Here is a 23,118-nt window from a genome sequence, read left to right on the forward strand (position 1 = left end):
GTTTTCTGAAATGTGCTCCTCCAGTCACTCTGGTTGGATGTGCATAGTAAAAAGTGCTCTTGGCAGCTAGAGAGTGCCGCGTTGACCACTGCGCATGAAGAAATGACCATCTGCAACGTTTGGTTTAGGTTTTAGGTGCATTTTTAATTTTATTGCTTAAATCGCATTTTCTCGACGAGCTGAGCACGTTTTCTGAAATGTGCTCCTCCCGTCACTCTGGTTGGGTGTGCATAGTAAAAAGTGCTCTTGGCAGCTAGAGAGTGCCGCGTTGACCACTGCGCATGAAGAAATGACCATCTGCAACGTTTGGTTTAGGTTTTAGGTGCAATTTTAATTTTATTGCTTAAATGGCATTTTCTCGACGAGCTGAGCACGTTTTCTGAAATGTGCTCCTCCCGTCACTCTGGTTGGGTGCGCATAGTAAAAAGTGCTCTTGGCAGCTAGAGAGTGCCGCGTTGACCACTGCGCATGAAGAAATAACCACCTGCAACGTTTGGTTTAGGTTTTGGGTGCATTTTTAATTTTATTGCTCAAATCGCATGTTCTCGTCGAGCTGAGCACGTTTTCTGAAATGCGCTCCTCCCGTCACTCTTGTTGGGTGTGCATAGTAAAAAGTGCTCTTGGCAGCTAGAGAGTGCCGCGTTGACCAGTGCGCATGAAGAAATGACCATCTCCAACGTTTGGTTTAGGTTTTGGGTGCATTTTTAATTTTATTGCTTAAATCGCATTTTCTCAAAGAGCTGAGCACGTTTTCTGAAATGTGCTCCTCCCGTCACTCTGGTTGGGTGCGCATAGTAAAAAGTGCTCTTGGCAGCTAGAGAGTGCCGCGTTGACCACTGCGCATGAAGAAATAACCACCTGCAACGTTTGTTTTAGGTTTTGGGTGCATTTTTAATTTTATTGCGTAAATCGCATTTTCTCGACGAGCTGAGCACGTTTTCTGAAATGTGCTCCTCCAGTCACTCTGGTTGGGTGTGCATAGTAAAAAGTGCTCTTGGCAGCTAGAGAGTGCCGCGTTGACCTCTGCGCATGAAGAAATAACCACCTGCAACGTTTGGTTTAGGTTTTGGGTGCATTTTTAATTTTATTGCTTGAATCGCATGATCTCGTCGAGCTGAGCACGTTTTCTGAAATGTGCTCCTCCCGTCACTCTGGTTGGGTGTGCATAGTAAAAAGTGCTCTTGGCAGCTAGAGAGTGCCTCGTTGACCTCTGCGCATGAACAAATGACCATCTGCAGCGTTTGGTTTAGGTTTTAGGTGCATTTTTAATTTTATTGCTTAAATCGCATTTTCTCGACGAGCTGAGCACGTTTTCTGGAATGTGCTCCTCCCGTCACTCTGGTTGGGTGTGCATAGTAAAAAGTGCTCTTGGCAGCTGGAGAGTGCCGCGTTGACCGCTGCGCATGAAGAAATAACCACCTGCAACGTTTGGTTTAGGTTTTAGTTGCATTTTTAATTTTATTGCTTAAATCGCATTTTCTCAAAGAGCTGAGCACGTTTTCTGAAATGTGCTCCTCCCGTCACTCTGGTTGGGTGCGCATAGTAAAAAGTGCTCTTGGCAGCTAGAGAGTGCCGCGTTGACCACTGCGCATGAAGAAATAACCACCTGCAACGTTTGGTTTAGGTTTTAGGTGCATTTTTAATTTTATTGCGTAAATCGCATTTTCTCGACGAGCTGAGCACGTTTTCTGAAATGTGCTCCTCCCGTCACTCTGGTTTGGTGTGCATAGTAAAAAGTGCTCTTGGCAGCTAGAGAGTGCCGCGTTGACCACTGCGCATGAAGAAATGACCATCTGCAGCGTTTGGTTTAGGTTTTGGGTGCATTTTTAATTTTATTGCTTGAATCGCATGATCTCGTCGAGCTGAGCACGTTTTCTGAAATGTGCTCCTCCCGTCACTCTGGTTGGGTGTGCATAGTAAAAAGTGCTCTTGGCAGCTAGAGAGTGCCTCGTTGACCTCTGCGCATGAACAAATGACCATCTGCAGCGTTTGGTTTAGGTTTTAGGTGCATTTTTAATTTTATTGCTTAAATCGCATTTTCTCGACGAGCTGAGCACGTTTTCTGGAATGTGCTCCTCCCGTCACTCTGGTTGGGTGTGCATAGTAAAAAGTGCTCTTGGCAGCTGGAGAGTGCCGCGTTGACCGCTGCGCATGAAGAAATAACCACCTGCAACGTTTGGTTTAGGTTTTAGTTGCATTTTTAATTTTATTGCTTAAATCGCATTTTCTCGACGAGCTGAGCACGTTTTCTGAAATGTGCTCCTCCCGTCACTCTGGTTGGGTGCGCATAGTAAAAAGTGCTCTTGGCAGCTAGAGAGTGCCGCGTTGACCACTGCGCATGAAGAAATAACCACCTGCAACGTTTGGTTTAGGTTTTAGGTGCATTTTTAATTTTATTGCGTAAATCGCATTTTCTCGACGAGCTGAGCACGTTTTCTGAAATGTGCTCCTCCCGTCACTCTGGTTTGGTGTGCATAGTAAAAAGTGCTCTTGGCAGCTAGAGAGTGCCGCGTTGACCACTGCGCATGAAGAAATAACCACCTGCAACGTTTGGTTTAGGTTTTGGGTGCATTTTAAATTTTATTGCTTAAATCGCATTTTCTCGACGAGCTGAGCACGTTTTCTGAAATGTGCTCCTCCCGTCACTCTGGTTGGGTGTGCATAGTAAAAAGTGCTCTTGGCAGCTAGAGAGTTCCGTGTTGACCACTGCGCATGAAGAAATGACCATCTGCAACGTTTGGTTTAGGTTTTAGGTGCATTTTTAATTTTATTGCTTAAATCGCATTTCCTGGACGAGCTGAGCACGTTTTCTGAAATGTGCTCCTCCCGTCACTCTGGTTGGGTGCGCATAGTAAAAAGTGCTCTTGGCAGCTAGAGAGTGCCGCGTTGACCACTGCGCATGAAGAAATAACCACCTGCAACGTTTGGTTTAGGTTTTGGGTGCATTTTTAATTTTATTGCTTAAATCGCATTTTCTCGACGAGCTGAGCACGTTTTCTGAAATGTGCTCCTCTCGTCACTCTGGTTGGGTGCGCATAGTAAAAAGTGCTCTTGGCAGCTAGAGAGTGCCGCGTTGACCACTGCGCATGAAGAAATAACCACCTGCAACGTTTGGTTTAGGTTTTGGGTGCATTTTTAATTTTATTGCTTAAATCGCATTTTCTCGACGAGCTGAGCACGTTTTCTGAAATGTGCTCCTCCCGTCACTCTGGTTGGGTGCGCATAGTAAAAAGTGCTCTTGGCAGCTAGAGAGTGCCGCGTTGACCACTGCGCATGAAGAAATAACCACCTGCTACGTTTGGTTTAGGTTTTAGGTGCATTTTTAATTTTATTGCTTAAATCGCATTTTCTCGACGAGCTGAGCACGTTTTCTGAAATGTGCTCCTCCCGTCACTCTGGTTGGGTGCGCATAGTAAAAAGTGCTCTTGGCAGCTAGAGAGTGCCGCGTTGACCACTGCGCATGAAGAAATAACCCCCTGCAACGTTTGGTTTAGGTTTTGGGTGCATTTTTAATTTTATTGCTTAATCGCATTTTCTCGACGAGCTGAGCACGTTTTCTGAAATGTGCTCCTCCCGTCACTCTGGTTGGGTGTGCATAGTAAAAAGTGCTCTTGGCAGCTAGAGAGTGCCGCGTTGACCACTGCGCATGAAGAAATGACCATCTGCAACGTTTGGTTTAGGTTTTAGGTGCATTTTTAATTTTATTGCTTAAATCGCATTTTCTGGATGAGCTGAGCACGTTAAAAAGTGCTCTTGGCAGCTAGAGAGTGCCGCGTTGACCACTGTGCATGAAGAAATGACCATCTGCAACGTTTGGTTTAGGTTTTAGGTGCATTTTTAATTTTATTGCTTAATTTGCATTTTCTCGACGAGCTGAGCACGTTTTCTGAAATGTGCTCCTCCCGTCACTCTGGTTGGGTGCGCATAGTAAAAAGTGCTCTTGGCAGCTAGAGAGTGCCGCGTTGACCACTGCGCATGAAGAAATAACCACCTGCAACGTTTGGTTTAGGTTTTAGGTGCATTTTTAATTTTATTGCTTAAATCGCATTTTCTGGATGAGCTGAGCACGTTTTCTGAAATGTGCTCCTCTCGTCACTCTGGTTGGGTGTGCATAGTAAAAAGTGCTCTTGGCAGCTAGAGAGTGCCTCGTTGACCTCTGCGCATGAACAAATGACCATCTGCAGCGTTTGGTTTAGGTTTTAGGTGCATTTTTAATTTTATTGCTTAAATCGCATTTTCTCGACGAGCTGAGCACGTTTTCTGGAATGTGCTCCTCCCGTCACTCTGGTTGGGTGTGCATAGTAAAAAGTGCTCTTGGCAGCTGGAGAGTGCCGCGTTGACCGCTGCGCATGAAGAAATAACCACCTGCAACGTTTGGTTTAGGTTTTAGTTGCATTTTTAATTTTATTGCTTAAATCGCATTTTCTCGACGAGCTGAGCACGTTTTCTGAAATGTGCTCCTCCCGTCACTCTGGTTGGGTGCGCATAGTAAAAAGTGCTCTTGGCAGCTAGAGAGTGCCGCGTTGACCACTGCGCATGAAGAAATAACCACCTGCAACGTTTGGTTTAGGTTTTAGGTGCATTTTTAATTTTATTGCGTAAATCGCATTTTCTCGACGAGCTGAGCACGTTTTCTGAAATGTGCTCCTCCCGTCACTCTGGTTTGGTGTGCATAGTAAAAAGTGCTCTTGGCAGCTAGAGAGTGCCGCGTTGACCACTGCGCATGAAGAAATAACCACCTGCAACGTTTGGTTTAGGTTTTGGGTGCATTTTAAATTTTATTGCTTAAATCGCATTTTCTCGACGAGCTGAGCACGTTTTCTGAAATGTGCTCCTCCCGTCACTCTGGTTGGGTGTGCATAGTAAAAAGTGCTCTTGGCAGCTAGAGAGTTCCGTGTTGACCACTGCGCATGAAGAAATGACCATCTGCAACGTTTGGTTTAGGTTTTAGGTGCATTTTTAATTTTATTGCTTAAATCGCATTTCCTGGACGAGCTGAGCACGTTTTCTGAAATGTGCTCCTCCCGTCACTCTGGTTGGGTGCGCATAGTAAAAAGTGCTCTTGGCAGCTAGAGAGTGCCGCGTTGACCACTGCGCATGAAGAAATAACCACCTGCAACGTTTGGTTTAGGTTTTGGGTGCATTTTTAATTTTATTGCTTAAATCGCATTTTCTCGACGAGCTGAGCACGTTTTCTGAAATGTGCTCCTCTCGTCACTCTGGTTGGGTGCGCATAGTAAAAAGTGCTCTTGGCAGCTAGAGAGTGCCGCGTTGACCACTGCGCATGAAGAAATAACCACCTGCAACGTTTGGTTTAGGTTTTGGGTGCATTTTTAATTTTATTGCTTAAATCGCATTTTCTCGACGAGCTGAGCACGTTTTCTGAAATGTGCTCCTCCCGTCACTCTGGTTGGGTGCGCATAGTAAAAAGTGCTCTTGGCAGCTAGAGAGTGCCGCGTTGACCACTGCGCATGAAGAAATAACCACCTGCTACGTTTGGTTTAGGTTTTAGGTGCATTTTTAATTTTATTGCTTAAATCGCATTTTCTCGACGAGCTGAGCACGTTTTCTGAAATGTGCTCCTCCCGTCACTCTGGTTGGGTGCGCATAGTAAAAAGTGCTCTTGGCAGCTAGAGAGTGCCGCGTTGACCACTGCGCATGAAGAAATAACCCCCTGCAACGTTTGGTTTAGGTTTTGGGTGCATTTTTAATTTTATTGCTTAATCGCATTTTCTCGACGAGCTGAGCACGTTTTCTGAAATGTGCTCCTCCCGTCACTCTGGTTGGGTGTGCATAGTAAAAAGTGCTCTTGGCAGCTAGAGAGTGCCGCGTTGACCACTGCGCATGAAGAAATGACCATCTGCAACGTTTGGTTTAGGTTTTAGGTGCATTTTTAATTTTATTGCTTAAATCGCATTTTCTGGATGAGCTGAGCACGTTAAAAAGTGCTCTTGGCAGCTAGAGAGTGCCGCGTTGACCACTGTGCATGAAGAAATGACCATCTGCAACGTTTGGTTTAGGTTTTAGGTGCATTTTTAATTTTATTGCTTAATTTGCATTTTCTCGACGAGCTGAGCACGTTTTCTGAAATGTGCTCCTCCCGTCACTCTGGTTGGGTGCGCATAGTAAAAAGTGCTCTTGGCAGCTAGAGAGTGCCGCGTTGACCACTGCGCATGAAGAAATAACCACCTGCAACGTTTGGTTTAGGTTTTAGGTGCATTTTTAATTTTATTGCTTAAATCGCATTTTCTCGAAGAGCTGAGCACGTTTTCTGAAATGTGCTCCTCCCGTCACTCTGGTTGGGTGCGCATAGTAAAAAGTGCTCTTGGCAGCTAGAGAGTGCCGCGTTGACCACTGCGCATGAAGAAATAACCCCCTGCAACGTTTGGTTTAGGTTTTGGGTGCATTTTTAATTTTATTGCTTAAATCGCATTTTCTCGACGAGCTGAGCACGTTTTCTGAAATGTGCTCCTCCCGTCACTCTGGTTGGGTGCGCATAGTAAAAAGTGCTCTTGGCAGCTAGAGAGTGCCGCGTTGACCACTGCGCATGAAGAAATGACCATCTGCAACGTTTGGTTTAGGTTTTAGGTGCATTTTTAATTTTATTGCTTAAATCGCATTTTCTGAATGAGCTGAGTACGTTTTCTGAAATGTGCTCCTCCCGTCACTCTGGTTGGGTGCGCATAGTAAAAAGTGCTCTTGGCAGCTAGAGAGTGCCGCGTTGACTGCTGCGCATGAAGAAATAACCACCTGCAACGTTTGGTTTAGGTTTTAGGTGCATTTTTAATTTTATTGCTTGAATCGCATTTTCTCGACGAGCTGAGCACGTTTTCTGAAATGTGCTCCTCCCGTCACTCTGGTTGGGTGCGCATAGTAAAAAGTGCTCTTGGCAGCTAGAGAGTGCCGCGTTGACCACTGCGCATGAAGAAATGACCATCTGCAACGTTTGGTTTAGGTTTTAGGTGCATTTTTAATTTTATTGCTTAAATCGCATTTTCTCGACGAGCTGAGCACGTTTTCTGAAATGTGCTCCTCCCGTCACTCTGGTTGGGTGCGCATAGTAAAAAGTGCTCTTGGCAGCTAGAGAGTGCCGCGTTGACTGCTGCGCATGAAGAAATAACCACCTGCAACGTTTGGTTTAGGTTTTAGGTGCATTTTTAATTTTATTGCTTAAATCGCATTTTCTCGACGAACTGAGCACGTTTTCTGAAATGTGCTCCTCCCGTCACTCTGGTTGGGTGCGCATAGTAAAAAGTGCTCTTGGCAGCTTGAGAGTGCCGCGTTGACCACTGCGCATGAAGAAATAACCCCCTGCAACGTTTGGTTTAGGTTTTGGGTGCATTTTTAATTTTATTGCTTAAATCGCATTTTCTCGACGAGCTGAGCACGTTTTCTGAAATGTGCTCCTCCCGTCACTCTGGTTGGGTGCGCATAGTAAAAAGTGCTCTTGGCAGCTAGAGAGTGCCGCGTTGACTGCTGCGCATGAAGAAATAACCACCTGCAACGTTTGGTTTAGGTTTTAGGTGCATTTTTAATTTTATTGCTTAAATCGCATTTTCTCGTCGACCTGAGCACGTTTTCTGAAATGCGCTCCTCCCGTCACTCTGGTTGGGTGTGCATCGTAAAAAGTGCTCTTGGCAGCTAGAGAGTGCCGCGTTGATGACTGCGCATGAAGAAATAACCACCTGCAACGTTTGGTTTAGGTTTTGGGTGCATTTTTAATTTTATTGCTTAAATCGCATTTTCTCGTCGAGCTGGGCACGTTTTCTGAAATGCGCTCCTCCTGTCACTCTGGTTGGGTGCGCATAATAAAAAGTGCTCTTGGCAGCTAGAGAGTGCCGCGTTGACCACTGCGCATGAAGAAATAACCACCTGCAACGTTTGGTTTAGGTTTTGGGTGCATTTTTAATTTTATTGCTTAAATCGCATTTTCTCGACGAGCTGAGCACGTTTTCTGAAATGTGCTCCTCCCGTCACTCTGGTTGGGTGCGCATAATAAAAAGTGCTCTTGGCAGCTAGAGAGTGCCGCGTTGACCACTGCGCATGAAGAAATAACCACCTGCAACGTTTGGTTTAGGTTTTGGGTGCATTTTTAATTTTATTGCTTAAATCGCATTTTCTCGACGAGCTGAGCACGTTTTCTGAAATGTGCTCCTCCCGTCACTCTGGTTGGGTGCGCATAGTAAAAAGTGCTCTTGGCAGCTAGAGAGTGCCGCGTTGACCACTGCGCATGAAGAAATGACCATCTGCAACGTTTGGTTTAGGTTTTGGGTGCATTTTTAATTTTATTGCTTAAATCGCATTTTCTCGACGAGCTGAGCACGTTTTCTGGAATGTGCTCCTCCCGTCACTCTGGTTGGGTGCGCATAGTAAAAAGTGCTCTTGGCAGCTAGAGTGCCGCGTTGACCACTGCGCATGAAGAAATAACCACCTGCAACGTTTGGTTTAGGTTTTAGGTGCATTTTTAATTGTATTGCTTAAATCGCATTTTCTCGACGAGCTGAGCACGTTTTCTGAAATGTGCTCCTCCCGTCACTCTGGTTGGGTGCGCATAGTAAAAAGTGCTCTTGGCAGCTAGAGAGTGTCGCGTTCACTGCTGCGCATGAAGAAATAACCACCTGCAACGTTTGGTTTAGGTTTTAGGTGCAATTTTAATTTTATTGCTTAATTCGCATTTTCTCGACGAGCTGAGCACGTTTTCTGAAATGTGCTCCTCCCGTCACTCTGGTTGGGTGTGCATAGTAAAAAGTGCTCTTGGCAGCTAGACAGTGCCGCGTTGACCACTGCGCATGAAAAAATAACCACCTGCAACGTTTGGTTTAGGTTTTGGGTGCATTTTTAATTTTATTGCTTAAATCGCATTTTCTCGACGAGCTGAGCACGTTTTCTGAAATGTGCTCCTCCCGTCACTCTGGTTGGGTGTGCATAGTAAAAAGTGCTCTTGGCAGCTAGAGAGTGCCGCGTTGACCACTGCGCATGAAGAAATGACCATCTGCAACGTTTGGTTTAGGTTTTAGGTGCATTTTTAATTTTATTACTTAAATCGCATTTTCTGGATGAGCTGAGCACGTTTTCTGAAATGTGCTCCTCCCGTCACTCTGGTTGGGTGCGCATAGTAAAAAGTGCTCTTGGCAGCTAGAGAGTGCCGCGTTGACTGCTGCGCATGAAGAAATAACCACCTGCAACGTTTGGTTTAGGTTTTAGGTGCATTTTTAATTTTATTGCTTAAATCGCATTTTCTCGACGAGCTGAGCACGTTTTCTGAAATGTGCTCCTCCCGTCACTCTGGTTGGGTGCACATAGTAAAAAGTGCTCTTGGCAGCTCGAGAGTGCCGCGTTGACTGCTGCGCATGAAGAAATAACCACCTGCAACGTTTGGTTTAGGTTTTAGGTGCATTTTCAATTTTATTGCTTAAATCGCATTTTCTCGACGAGCTGAGCACGTTTTCTGAAATGTGCTCCTCCCGTCACTCTGGTTGGGTGCGCATAGTAAAAAGTGCTCTTGGCAGCTAGAGAGTGCCGCGTTGACCACTGCGCATGAAGAAATAACCCCCTGCAACGTTTGGTTTAGGTTTTGGGTGCATTTTTAATTTTATTGCTTAAATCGCATTTTCTCGACGAGCTGAGCACGTTTTCTGAAATGTGCTCCTCCCGTCACTCTGGTTGGGTGTGCATAGTAAAAAGTGCTCTTGGCAGCTAGAGAGTGCCGCGTTGACCACTGCGCATGAAGAAATGACCATCTGCAACGTTTGGTTTAGGTTTTAGGTGCATTTTTAATTTTATTGCTTAAATCGCATTTTCTGGATGAGCTGAGCACGTTTTCTGAAATGTGCTCCTCTCGTCACTCTGGTTGGGTGCGCATAGTAAAAAGTGCTCTTGGCAGCTAGAGAGTGCCGCGTTGACCACTGCGCATGAAGAAATAACCACCTGCAACGTTTGGTTTAGGTTTTGGGTGCATTTTTAATTTTATTGCTTAAATCGCATTTTCTCGACGAGCTGAGCACGTTTTCTGAAATGTGCTCCTCCCGTCACTCTGGTTGGGTGCGCATAGTAAAAAGTGCTCTTGGCAGCTAGAGAGTGCCGCGTTGACTGCCGCGCATGAAGAAATAACCACCTGCAACGTTTGGTTTAGGTTTTAGGTGCATTTTTAATTTTATTGCTTAAATCGCATTTTCTCGTCGACCTGAGCACGTTTTCTGAAATGCGCTCCTCCCGTCACTCTGGTTGGGTGTGCATCGTAAAAAGTGCTCTTGGCAGCTAGAGAGTGCCGCGTTGATGACTGCGCATGAAGAAATAACCACCTGCAACGTTTGGTTTAGGTTTTGGGTGCATTTTTAATTTTATTGCTTAAATTGCATTTTCTCGTCGAGCTGAGCACGTTTTCTGAAATGCGCTCCTCCTGTCACTCTGGTTGGGTGCGCATAATAAAAAGTGCTCTTGGCAGCTAGAGAGTGCCGCGTTGACCACTGCGCATGAAGAAATAACCACCTGCAACGTTTGGTTTAGGTTTTGGGTGCATTTTTAATTTTATTGCTTAGATCGCATTTTCTCGACGAGCTGAGCACGTTTTCTGAAATGTGCTCCTCCCGTCACTCTGGTTGGGTGCGCATAGTAAAAAGTGCTCTTGGCAGCTAGAGAGTGCCGCGTTGACCACTGCGCATGAAGAAATGACCATCTGCAACGTTTGGTTTAGGTTTTGGGTGCATTTTTAATTTTATTGCTTAAATCGCATTTTCTCGACGAGCTGATCACGTTTTCTGGAATGTGCTCCTCCCGTCACTCTTGTTGGGTGCGCATAGTAAAAAGTGCTCTTGGCAGCTAGAGAGTGCCACGTTGACCACTGCGCATGAAGAAATAACCACCTGCAACGTTTGGTTTAGGTTTTAGGTGCATTTTTTATTTTATTGCTTAAATCACATTTTCTCGACGCTGAGCACGTTTTCTGAAATGTGCTCCTCCCGTCACTCTGGTTGGGTGCGCATAGTAAAAAGTGCTCTTGGCAGCTAGAGAGTGCTGCGTTGACCACTGCGCATGAAGAAATAACCACCTGTAACGTTTGGTTTAGGTTTAAGGTGCATTTTTAATTTTATTGCTTAAATCGCATTTTCTCGACGAGCTGAGCACGTTTTCTGAAATGCGCTCCTCCCGTCACTCTTTTTGGGTGTGCATCGTAAAAAGTGCTCTTGCCAGCTAGAGAGTGCCGCGTTGATGACTGCGCATGAAGAAATAACCACCTGCAACGTTTGGTTTAGGTTTTGGGTGCATTTTTAATTTTATTGCTTAAATCGCATTTTCTCGTCGAGCTGAGCACGTTTTCTGAAATGCGCTCCTCCCGTCACTCTGGTTGATTGCGCATAGTAAAAAGTGCTCTTGGCAGCTAGAGAGTGCCGCGTTGACCACTGCGCATGAAGAAATAACCACCTGCAACGTTTGGTTTAGGTTTTGGGTGCATTTTTAATTTTATTGCTTAAATCGCATTTTCTCGACGAGCTGAGCACGTTTTCTGAAATGTGCTCCTCCCGTCACTCTGGTTGGGTGCGCATAGTAAAAAGTGCTCTTGGCAGCTAGAGAGTGCCGCGTTGACCACTGCGCATGGAGAAATGACCATCTGCAACGTTTGGTTTAGGTTTTGGGTGCATTTTTAATTTTATTGCTTAAATTGCATTTTCTCGACGAGCTGAGCACGTTTTCTGAAATGTGCTCCAACCGTCACTCTGGTTGGGTGTGCATAGTAAAAAGTGCTCTTGGCAGCTAGAGAGTGCCGCGTTGACCACTGCGCATGAAGAAATAACCACCTGCAACGTTTGGTTTAGGTTTTAGGTGCATTTTTAATTGTATTGCTTAAATCGCATTTTCTCGACGAGCTGAGCACGTTTTCTGAAATGTGCTCCTCCCGTCACTCTGGTTGGGTGCGCGTAGTAAAAAGTGCTCTTGGCAGCTAGAGAGTGCCGCGTTGACCACTGCGCATGAAGAAATAACCACCTGCAACGTTTGGTTTAGGTTTTAGGTTCATTTTAAATTTTATTGCTTAAATCGCATTTTCTCGACGAGCTGAGCACGTTTTCTGAAATGTGCTCCTCCCGTCACTCTGGTTGGGTGCGCATAGTAAAAAGTGCTCTTGGCAGCTAGAGAATGCCGCGTTGACCACTGCGCTTGAAGAAATAACCACCTGCAACGTTTGGTTTAGGTTTTGGGTGCATTTTTAATTTTATTGCTTAAATCGCATTTTCTCGTCGAGCTGAGCACGTTTTCTAAAATGCGCTCCTCCCGTCACTCTGGTTGGGTGTGCATAGTAAAAAGTGCTCTTGGCAGCTAGAGAGTGCCGCGTTGACCACTGCGCATGAAGAAATGACCATCTGCAACGTTTGGTTTAGGTTTTGGGTGCATTTTTAATTTTATTGCTTAAATCGCATTTTCTCGACGAGCTGAGCACGTTTTCTGAAATGTGCTCCTCCCGTCACTCTGGTTGGGTGTGCATAGTAAAAAGTGCTCTTGGCAGCTAGAGAGTGCCGCGTTGACCACTGCGCATGAAGAAATGACCATCTGCAACGTTTGGTTTAGGTTTTAGGTGCATTGTTTATTTTATTGCTTAAATCGCATTTTCTCGACGAGCTGAGCACGTTTTCTGAAATGTGCTCCTCCCGTCACTCTGGTTGGGTGCGCATAGTAAAAAGTGCTCTTGGCAGCTAGAGAGTGCCGCGTTGACCACTGCATATGAAGAAATAACCACGTGCAACGTTTGGTTTAGGTTTTAGGTGCATTTTTAATTTTATTGCTTAAATCGCATTTTCTCGACGAGCTGAGCACGTTTTCTGAAATGTGCTCCTCCCGTCACTCTGGGTGGGTGCGCATAGTAAAAAGTGCTCTTGGCAGCTAGAGAGTGCCGCGTTGACCACTGGGCATGAAGAAATAACCACCTGCAACGTTTGGTTTAGGTTTTAGGTGCATTTTTAATTTTATTGCTTAAATAGCATTTTCTCGACGAGCTGAGCACGTTTTCTGAAATGTGCTCCTCCCGTCACTCTGGTTGGGTGCGCATAGTAAAAAGTGCTCTTGGCAGCTAGAGAGTGCCGCGTTGACTGCTGCGCATGAAGAAATAACCACCTGCAACGTTTGGTTTAGGTTTTGGGTGCATTTTTAATTTTATTGCTTAAATCGCATTTTCTCGACGAGCTGAGCACGTTTTCTGAAATGTGCTCCTCCAGTCACTCTGGTTGGATGTGCATAGTAAAAAGTGCTCTTGGCAGCTAGAGAGTGCCGCGTTGACCACTGCGCATGAAGAAATAACCACCTGCAACGTTTGGTTTAGGTTTTGGGTGCATTTTTAATGTTATTGCTTAAATCGCATTTTCTCGACGAGCTGAGCACGTTTTCTGGAATGTGCTCCTCCCGTCACTCTGGTTGGGTGTGCATAGTAAAAAGTGCTCTTGGCAGCTAGAGAGTTCCGCGTTGACCACTGCGCATGAAGAAATGACCATCTGCAACGTTTGGTTTAGGTTTTACGTGCATTTTTAATTTTATTGCTTAAATCGCATTTTCTCGACGAGCTGAGCACGTTTTCTGAAATGTGCTCCTCCCATCACTCTGGTTGGGTGCGCATAGTAAAAAGTGCTCTTGGCAGCTAGAGAGTGCCGCGTTGACCACTGCGCATGAAGAAATAACTACCTGCAACGTTTGGTTTAGGTTTTAGGTGCATTTTTAATTTTATTGCTTAAATCGCATTTTCTCGACGAGCTGAGCACGTTTTCTGAAATGTGCTCCTCCCGTCACTCTGGGTGGGTGCGCATAGTAAAAAGTGCTCTTGGCAGCTAGAGAGTGTCGCGTTGACTGCTGCGCATGAAGAAATAACCACCTGCAACGTTTGGTTTAGGTTTTGGGTGCATTTTTAATTTTATTGCTTAAATCGCATTTTCTCGACAAGCTGAGCACGTTTTCTGAAATGTGCTCCTCCCGTCACTCTGGTTGGGTGTGCATAGTAAAAAGTGCTCTTGGCAGCTAGAGAGTGCCGCGTTGACCACTGCGAATGAAGAAATGACCATCTGCAACGTTTGGTTTAGGTTTTAGGTGCATTTTTAATTTTATTTCTTAAATCGCATTTTCTCGACGAGCTGAGCACGTTTTCTGAAATGTGCTCCTCCAGTCACTCTGGTTGGGTGTGCATAGTAAAAAGTGCTCTTGGCAGCTAGAGAGTGCCGCGTTGACCACTGCGCATGAAGAAATAACCACCTGCAACGTATGGTTTAGGTTTTGGGTGCAGTTTTAATTTTATTGCTTAAATCGCATTTTCTCGACGAGCTGAGCACGTTTTCTGGAATGTGCTCCTCCCGTCACTCTGGTTGGGTGTGCATAGTAAAAAGTGCTCTTGGCAGCTAGAGATTGCCGCGTTGACCATTGCGCATGAAGAAATGACCATCTGCAGCGTTTGGTTTAGGTTTTAGGTGCATTTTTAATTTTATTGCTTAAATCGCATTTTCTCGACGAGCTGAGCACGTTTTCTGAAATGTGCTCCTCCCGTCACTCTGGTTGGGTGCGCATAGTAAAAAGTGCTCTTGGCAGCTAGAGAGTGCCGCGTTGACCACTGCATATGAAGAAATAACCACCTGCAACGTTTGGTTTAGGTTTTAGGTGCATTTTTAATTTTATTGCTTAAATCGCATTTTCTCGACGAGCTGAGCACGTTTTCTGAAATGTGCTCCTCCCGTCACTCTGGGTGGGTGCGCATAGTAAAAAGTGCTTTTGGCAGCTAGAGAGTGCCGCGTTGACCACTGCGCATGAAGAAATAACCACCTGCATTGTTTGGTTTAGGTTTTAGGTGCATTTTTAATTTTATTGCTTAAATCGCATTTGCTCGACGAGCTGAGCACGTTTTCTGAAATGTGCTCCTCCCGTCACTCTGGTTGGGTGTGCATAGTAAAAAGTGCTCTTGGCAGCTAGAGAGTGCCGCGTTGACCGCTGCGCATGAAGAAATAACCACCTGCAACGTTTGGTTTAGGTTTTAGGTGCATTTTTAATTTTATTGCTTAAATCGCATTTTCTCGTCGAGCTAAACACGTTTTCTGAAATGCGCTCCTCCCGTCACTCTGGTTGGGTGTGCATCGTAAAAAGTGCTCTTGGCAGCTAGAGAGTGCCGCGTTGATGACTGCGCATGAAGAAATAACCACCTGCAACGTTTGGTTTAGGTTTTGGGTGCATTTTTAATTTTATTGCTTAAATCGCATTTTCTCGTTGAGCTGAGCACGTTTTCTGAAATGCGCTCCTCCTGTCACTCTGGTTGGGTGCGCATAATAAAAAGTGCTCTTGGCAGCTAGAGATTGCCGCGTTGACCACTGCGCATGAAGAAATAACCACCTGCAACGTTTGGTTTAGGTTTTGGGTGCATTTTTAATTTTATTGCTTAAATCGCATTTTCTCGACGAGCTGAGCACGTTTTCTGAAATGTGCTCCTCCCGTCACTCTGGTTGGGTGTGCATAGTAAAAAGTGACTTGGCAGCTAGAGAGTGCCGCGTTGACCACTGCGCATGAAGAAATGACCATCTGCAACGTTTGGTTTAGGTTTTGGGTGCATTTTTAATTTTATTGCTTAAATCGCATTTTCTCGACGAGCTGAGCACGTTTTCTGGAATGTGCTCCTCCCGTCACTCTGGTTGGGTGCGCATAGTAAAAAGTGCTCTTGGCAGCTAGAGAGTGCCGCGTTGACCACTGCGCATGAAGAAATAACCACCTGCAACGTTTGGTTTAGGTTTTAGGTGCATTTTTATTTGTATTGCTTAAATCGCATTTTCTCGACGAGCTGAGCACGTTTTCTGAAATGTGCTCCTCCCGTCACTCTGGTTGGGTGCGCATAGTAAAAAGTGCTCTTGGCAGCTAGAGAGTGTCGCGTTCACTGCTGGGCATGAAGAAATAACCACCTGCAACGTTTGGTTTAGGTTTTAGGTGCATTTTTATTTTTATTGCTTAATTCGCTTTTTCTCGACGAGCTGAGCACGTTTTCTGAAATGTGCTCCTCCCGTCACTCTGGTTGGGTGCGCATAGTAAAAAGTGCTCTTGGCAGCTAGAGAGTGCCGCGTTGACCACTGCACATGAAGAAATAACCACCTGCAACGTTTGGTTTAAGTTTTAGGTGCATTTTTAATTTTATTGCTTAAATCGCATTTTCTCGACGAGCTGAGCACGTTTTCTGAAATGTGCTCCTCCCGTCACTCTGGTTGGGTGCGCATAGTAAAAAATGCTCTTGGCAGCTAGAGAGTGCCGCGTTGACCACTGCGCATGAAGAAATAACCACCTGCAACGTTTGGTTTAAGTTTTAGGTGCATTTTTAATTTTATTGCTTAAATCGCATTTTCTCGACGAGCTGAGCACGTTTTCTGGAATGTGCTCCTCCCGTCACTCTGGTTGGGTGTGCATAGTAAAAAGTGCTCTTGGCAGCTAGAGAGTGCCGCGTTGACCACTGCGCATGAAGAAATGACCATCTGCAACGTTTGGTTTAGGTTTTAGGTGCATTTTTAATTTTATTGCTTAAATCGCATTTTCTGGATGAGCTGAGCACGTTTTCTGAAATGTGCTCCTCTCGTCACTCTGGTTGGGTGCGCATAGTAAAAAGTGCTCTTGGCAGCTAGACAGTGCCGCGTTGACCACTGCGCATGAAGAAATAACCACCTGCAACGTTTGGTTTAGGTTTTGGGTGCATTTTTAATTTTATTGCTTAAATCGCATTTTCTCGACGAGCTGAGCACGTTTTCTGAAATGTGCTCCTCCCGTCACTCTGGTTGGGTGCGCATAGTAAAAAGTGCTCTTGGCAGCTAGAGAGTGCCGCGTTGACTGCTGCGCATGAAGAAATAACCACCTGCAACGTTTGGTTTAGGTTTTAGGTGCATTTTTAATTGTATTGCTTAAATCAAATTTTCTCGTCGAGCTGAGCACGTTTTCTGAAATGCGCTCCTCCCGTCACTCTGGTTGGGTGTGCATCGTAAAAAGTGCTCTTGGCAGCTAGAGAGTGCCGCGTTGATGACTGCGCATGAAGAAATAACCACCTGCAACGTTTGGTTTAGGTTTTGGGTGCATTTTTAATTTTATTGCTTAAATCGCATTTTCTCGTCGAGCTGAGCACGTTTTCTGAAATGCGCTCCTCCCGTCACTCTGGTTGGGTGCGCATAGTAAAAAGTGCTCTTGGCAGCTAGAGAGTGCCGCGTTGACCACTGCGCATGAAGAAATAACCACCTGCAACGTTTGGTTTAGGTTTTGGGTGCATTTTTAATTTTATTGCTTAAATCGCATTTTCTCGACGAGCTGATCACGTTTTCTGAAATGTGCTGTATTGCTTAAATCGCAATTTCTCGACGAGCTGAGCACGTTTTCTGAAATGTGCTCCTCCCGTCACTCTTGTTGGGTGTGCATAGTAAAAAGTGCTCTTGGCAGCTAGAGAGTGCCGCGTTGACCACTGCGCATGAAGAAATGACCATCTGCAACGTTTGGTTTAGGTTTTAGGTGCATTTTTAATTTTATTGCTTAAATCGCATTTTCTCGACGAGCTGAGCACGTTTTCTGAAATGTGCTCCTCCCGTCACTCTGGTTGGGTGCGCATAGTAAAAAGTGCTCTTGGCAGCTAGAGAGTGCCGCGTTGACCACTGCGCATGAAGAAATAACCACCTGCAACGTTTGGTTTAGGTTTTGGGTGCATTTTTAATTTTATTGCTCAAATCGCATGTTCTCGTCGAGCTGAGCACGTTTTTTGAAATGCGCTCCTCCCGTCACTCTTGTTGGGTGTGCATAGTAAAAAGTGCTCTTGGCAGCTAGAGAGTGCCGCGTTGACCAGTGCGCATGAAGAAATGACCATCTCCAACGTTTGGTTTAGGTTTTGGGTGCATTTTTAATTTTATTGCTTAAATCGCATTTTCTCGACGAGCTGAGCACGTTTTCTGAAATGTGCTCCTCCCGTCACTCTGGTTGGGTGCGCATAATAAAAAGTGCTCTTGGCAGCTAGAGAGTGCCGCGTTGACCACTGCGCATGAAGAAATAACCACCTGCAACGTTTGGTTTAGGTTTTGGGTGCATTTTTAATTTTATTGCTTAGATCGCAATTTCTCGACGAGCTGAGCACGTTTTCTGAAATGTGCTCCTCCAGTCACTCTGGTTGGGTGTGCATAGTAAAAAGTGCTCTTGGCAGCTAGAGAGTGCCGCGTTGACCACTGCATATGAAGAAATAACCACCTGCAACGTTTGGTTTAGGTTTTAGGTGCATTTTTAATTTTATTGCTTAAATCGCATTTTCTCGACGAGCTGAGCACGTTTTCTGAAATGTGCTCCTCCCGTCACTCTGGGTGGGTGCGCATAGTAAAAAGTTCTCTTGGCAGCTAGAGAGTGCCGCGTTGACCACTGCGCATGAAGAAATAACCACCTGCAACGTTTGGTTTAGGTTTTAGGTGCATTTTTAATTTTATTGCTTAAATCGCATTTTCTCGACGAGCTGAGCACGTTTTCTGAAATGTGCTCCTCCCGTCACTCTGGTTGGGTGCGCATAGTAAAAAGTGCTCTTGGCAGCTAGAGAGTGCCGCGTTGACCACTGCTTATGAAGAAATAACCACCTGCAACGTTTGGTTTAGGTTTTAGGTGCATTTTTAATTTTATTGCTTAAATCGCATTTTCTCGACGAGCTGAGCACGTTTTCTGAAATGTGCTCCTCCCGTCACTCTGGGTGGGTGCGCATAGTAAAAAGTGCTCTTGGCAGCTAGAGAGTGCCGCGTTGACCACTGCGCATGAAGAAATAACCACCTGCAACGTTTGGTTTAGGTTTTAGGTGCATTTTTAGTTTTATTGCTTAAATCGCATGTTCTCGTCGAGCTGAGCACGTTTTCTGAAATGCGCTCCTCCCGTCACTCTTGTTGGGCGTGCATAGTAAAAAGTGCTCTTGGCAGCTAGAGAGTGCCGCGTTGACCAGTGTGCATGAAGAAATGACCATCTCCAACGTTTGGTTTAGGTTTTGGGTGCATTTTTAATTTTATTGCTTAAATCGCATTTTCTCGACGAGCTGAGCACGTTTTATGGAATGTGCTCCTCCCGTCACTCTAGTTGGGTGTGCATAGTAAAAAGTGCTCTTGGCAGCTAGAGAGTGCCGCGTTGACCACTGCGCATGAAGAAATGACCATCTGCAGCGTTTGGTTTAGGTTTTAGGTGCATTTTTAATTTGATTGCTTAAATCGCATTTTCTCGACGAGCTGAGCACGTTTTCTGAAATGTGCTCCTCCCGTCACTCTGGTTGGGTGCGCATAGTAAAAAGTGCTCTTGGCAGCTAGAGAGTGCCGCGTTGACCACTGCATATGAAGAAATAACCACCTGCAACGTTTGGTTTAGGTTTTAGGTGCATTTTTAATTTTATTGCTTAAATCGCATTTTCTCGACGAGCTGAGCACGTTTTCTGAAATGTGCTCCTCCCGTCACTCTGGGTGGGTGCGCATAGTAAAAAGTGCTCTTGGCAGCTAGAGAGTGCCGCGTTGACCACTGCGCATGAAGAAATAACCACCTGCAACGTTTGGTTTAGGTTTTGGGTGCATTTTTAATTTTATTGCTTAAATCGCATTTTCTCGACGAGTTGAGCACGTTTTCTGAAATGTGCTCCTCCCGTCACTCTGGTTGGGTGTGCATAGTAAAAAGTGCTCTTGGCAGCTAGAGAGTGCCGCGTTGACCACTGCGCATGAAGAAATGACCATCTGCAACGTTTGGTTTAGGTTTTAGGTGCATTTTTAATTTTATTGCTTATATCGCATTTTCTCGACGAGCTGAGCACGTTTTCTGAAATGTGCTCCTCCCGTCACTCTGGTTGGGTGCGCATTGTAAAAAGTGCTCTTGGCAGCTAGAGAGTGCCGCGTTGACCACTGCGCATGAAGAAATAACCACCTGCAACGTTTGGTTTAGGTTTTGGGTGCATTTTTAATTTTATTGCTCAAATCGCATGTTCTCGTCGAGTTGAGCACGTTTTCTGAAATGCGCTCCTCCCGTCACTCTAGTTGGGTGTGCATAGTAAAAAGTGCTCTTGGCAGCTAGAGAGTGCCGCGTTGACCACTGCGCATGAAGAAATGACCATCTGCAGCGTTTGGTTTAGGTTTTAGGTGCATTTTTAATTTGATTGCTTAAATCGCATTTTCTCGACGAGCTGAGCACGTTTTCTGAAATGTGCTCCTCCCGTCACTCTGGTTGGGTGCGCATAGTAAAAAGTGCTCTTGGCAGCTAGAGAGTGCCGCGTTGACCACTGCATATGAAGAAATAACCACCTGCAACGTTTGGTTTAGGTTTTAGGTGCATTTTTAATTTTATTGCTTAAATCGCATTTTCTCGACGAGCTGAGCACGTTTTCTGAAATGTGCTCCTCCCGTCACTCTGGGTGGGTGCGCATAGTAAAAAGTGCTCTTGGCAGCTAGAGAGTGCCGCGTTGACCACTGCGCATGAAGAAATAACCACCTGCAACGTTTGGTTTAGGTTTTGGGTGCATTTTTAATTTTATTGCTTAAATCGCATTTTCTCGACGAGTTGAGCACGTTTTCTGAAATGTGCTCCTCCCGTCACTCTGGTTGGGTGTGCATAGTAAAAAGTGCTCTTGGCAGCTAGAGAGTGCCGCGTTGACCACTGCGCATGAAGAAATGACCATCTGCAACGTTTGGTTTAGGTTTTAGGTGCATTTTTAATTTTATTGCTTAAATCGCATTTTCTCGACGAGCTGAGCACGTTTTCTGAAATGTGCTCCTCCCGTCACTCTGGTTGGGTGCGCATTGTAAAAAGTGCTCTTGGCAGCTAGAGAGTGCCGCGTTGACCACTGCGCATGAAGAAATAACCACCTGCAACGTTTGGTTTAGGTTTTGGGTGCATTTTTAATTTTATTGCTCAAATCGCATGTTCTCGTCGAGCTGAGCACGTTTTCTGAAATGCGCTCCTCCCGTCACTCTTGTTGGGTGTGCATAGTAAAAAGTGCTCTTGGCAGCTAGAGAGTGCCGCGTTGACCAGTGCGCATGAAGAAATGACCATCTCCAACGTTTGGTTTAGGTTTTAGGTGCATTTTTAATTTTATTGCTTAAATCGCATTTTCTCGACGAGCTGAGCACGTTTTCTGAAATGTGCTCCTCCCGTCACTCTGGTTGGGTGCGCATAGTAAAAAGTGCTCTTGGCAGCTAGAGAGTGCCGCGTTGACCACTGCATATGAAGAAATAACCACCTGCAACGTTTGGTTTAGGTTTTAGGTGCATTTTTAATTTTATTGCTTAAATCGCATTTTCTCGACGAGCTGAGCACGTTTTCTGAAATGTGCTCCTCCCGTCACTCTGGGTGGGTGCGCATAGTAAAAAGTGCTCTTGGCAGCTAGAGAGTGCCGCGTTGACTGCTGCGCATGAAGAAATAACCACCTGCAACGTTTGGTTTAGGTTTTAGGTGCATTTTTAATTTTATTGCTTAAATCGCATTTTCTCGACGAGCTGAGCACGTTTTCTGAAATGTGCTCCTCCCGTCACTCTGGGTGGGTGCGCATAGTAAAAAGTGCTCTTGGCAGCTAGAGAGTGCCGCGTTGACCACTGCGCATGAAGAAATAACCACCTGCAACGTTTGGTTTAGGTTTTAGGTGCATTTTTAATTTTATTGCTTAAATCGCATTTTCTCGACGAGCTGATCACGTTTTCTGAAATGTGCTCCTCCCGTCACTCTGGGTGGGTGCGCATAGTAAAAAGTGCTCTTGGCAGCTAGAGAGTGCCGCGTTGACCACTGCGCATGAAGAAATAACCACCTGCAACGTTTGGTTTAGGTTTTGGGTGCATTTTTAATTTTATTGCTTAAATCGCATTTTCTCGACGAGTTGAGCACGTTTTCTGAAATGTGCTCCTCCCGTCACTCTGGTTGGGTGTGCATAGTAAAAAGTGCTCTTGGCAGCTAGAGAGTGCCGCGTTGACCACTGCGCATAAAGAAATGACCATCTGCAACGTTTGGTTTAGGTTTTAGGTGCATTTTTAATTTTATTGCTTAAATCGCATTTTCTCGACGAGCTGAGCACGTTTTCTGAAATGTGCTCCTCCCGTCACTCTGGTTGGGTGCGCATAGTAAAAAGTGCTCTTGGCAGCTAGAGAGTGCCGCGTTGACCACTGCGCATGAAGAAATAACCACCTGCAACGTTTGGTTTAGGTTTTGGGTGCATTTTTAATTTTATTGCTTAAATCGCATTTTCTCGACGAGCTGAGCACGTTTACTGGAATGTGCTCCTCCCGTCACTCTGGTTGGGTGCGCATAGTAAAAAGTGCTCTTGGCAGCTAGAGAGTGCCGCGTTGACTGCTGCGCATGAAGAAATAACCACCTGCAACGTTTGGTTTAGGTTTTAGGTGCATTTTTAATTTTATTGCTCAAATCGCATTTTCTGGATGAGCTGAGCACGTTTTCTGAAATGTGCTCCTCTCGTCACTCTGGTTGGGTGCGCATAGTAAAAAGTGCTCTTGGCAGCTAGAGAGTGCCGCGTTGACCACTGCGCATGAAGAAATAACCACCTGCAACGTTTGGTTTAGGTTTTGGGTGCATTTTTAATTTTATTGCTTAAATCGCATTTTCTCGACGAGCTGAGCACGTTTTCTGAAATGTGCTCCTCCCGTCACTCTGGTTGGGTGTGCATAGTAAAAAGTGCTCTTGGCAGCTAGAGAGTGCCGCGTTGACCACTGCGCATAAAGAAATAACCACTTGCAACGTTTGGTTTAGGTTTTAGGTGCATTTTTAATTTTATTGCTTAAATCGCATTTTCTCGACGAGCTGAGCACGTTGTCTGAAATGTGCTCCTCCCGTCACTCTGGTTGGGTGCGCATAGTAAAAAGTGCTCTTGGCAGCTAGAGAGTGCCTCGTTGACTGCTGCGCATGAAGAAATAACCACCTGCAACGTTTTGTTTAGGTTTTGGGTGCATTTTTAATTTTATTGCTTAAATCGCATTTTCTCGACGAGCTGAGCACGTTTTCTGAAATGTGCTCCTCCCGTCACTCTGGTTGGCTGCGCATAGTAAAAAATGCTCTTGGCAGCTAGAGAGTGCCGCGTTGACCACTGCGCATGAAGAAATAACCACCTGCAACGTTTGGTTTAGGTTTAAGGTGCATTTTTAATTTTATTGATTA

The sequence above is a fragment of the Syngnathus scovelli genome, chromosome 11 (genome assembly GCF_024217435.2).
Source record: "Syngnathus scovelli strain Florida chromosome 11, RoL_Ssco_1.2, whole genome shotgun sequence".
Classification (NCBI taxonomy): Eukaryota; Metazoa; Chordata; class Actinopteri; order Syngnathiformes; family Syngnathidae; genus Syngnathus; species Syngnathus scovelli.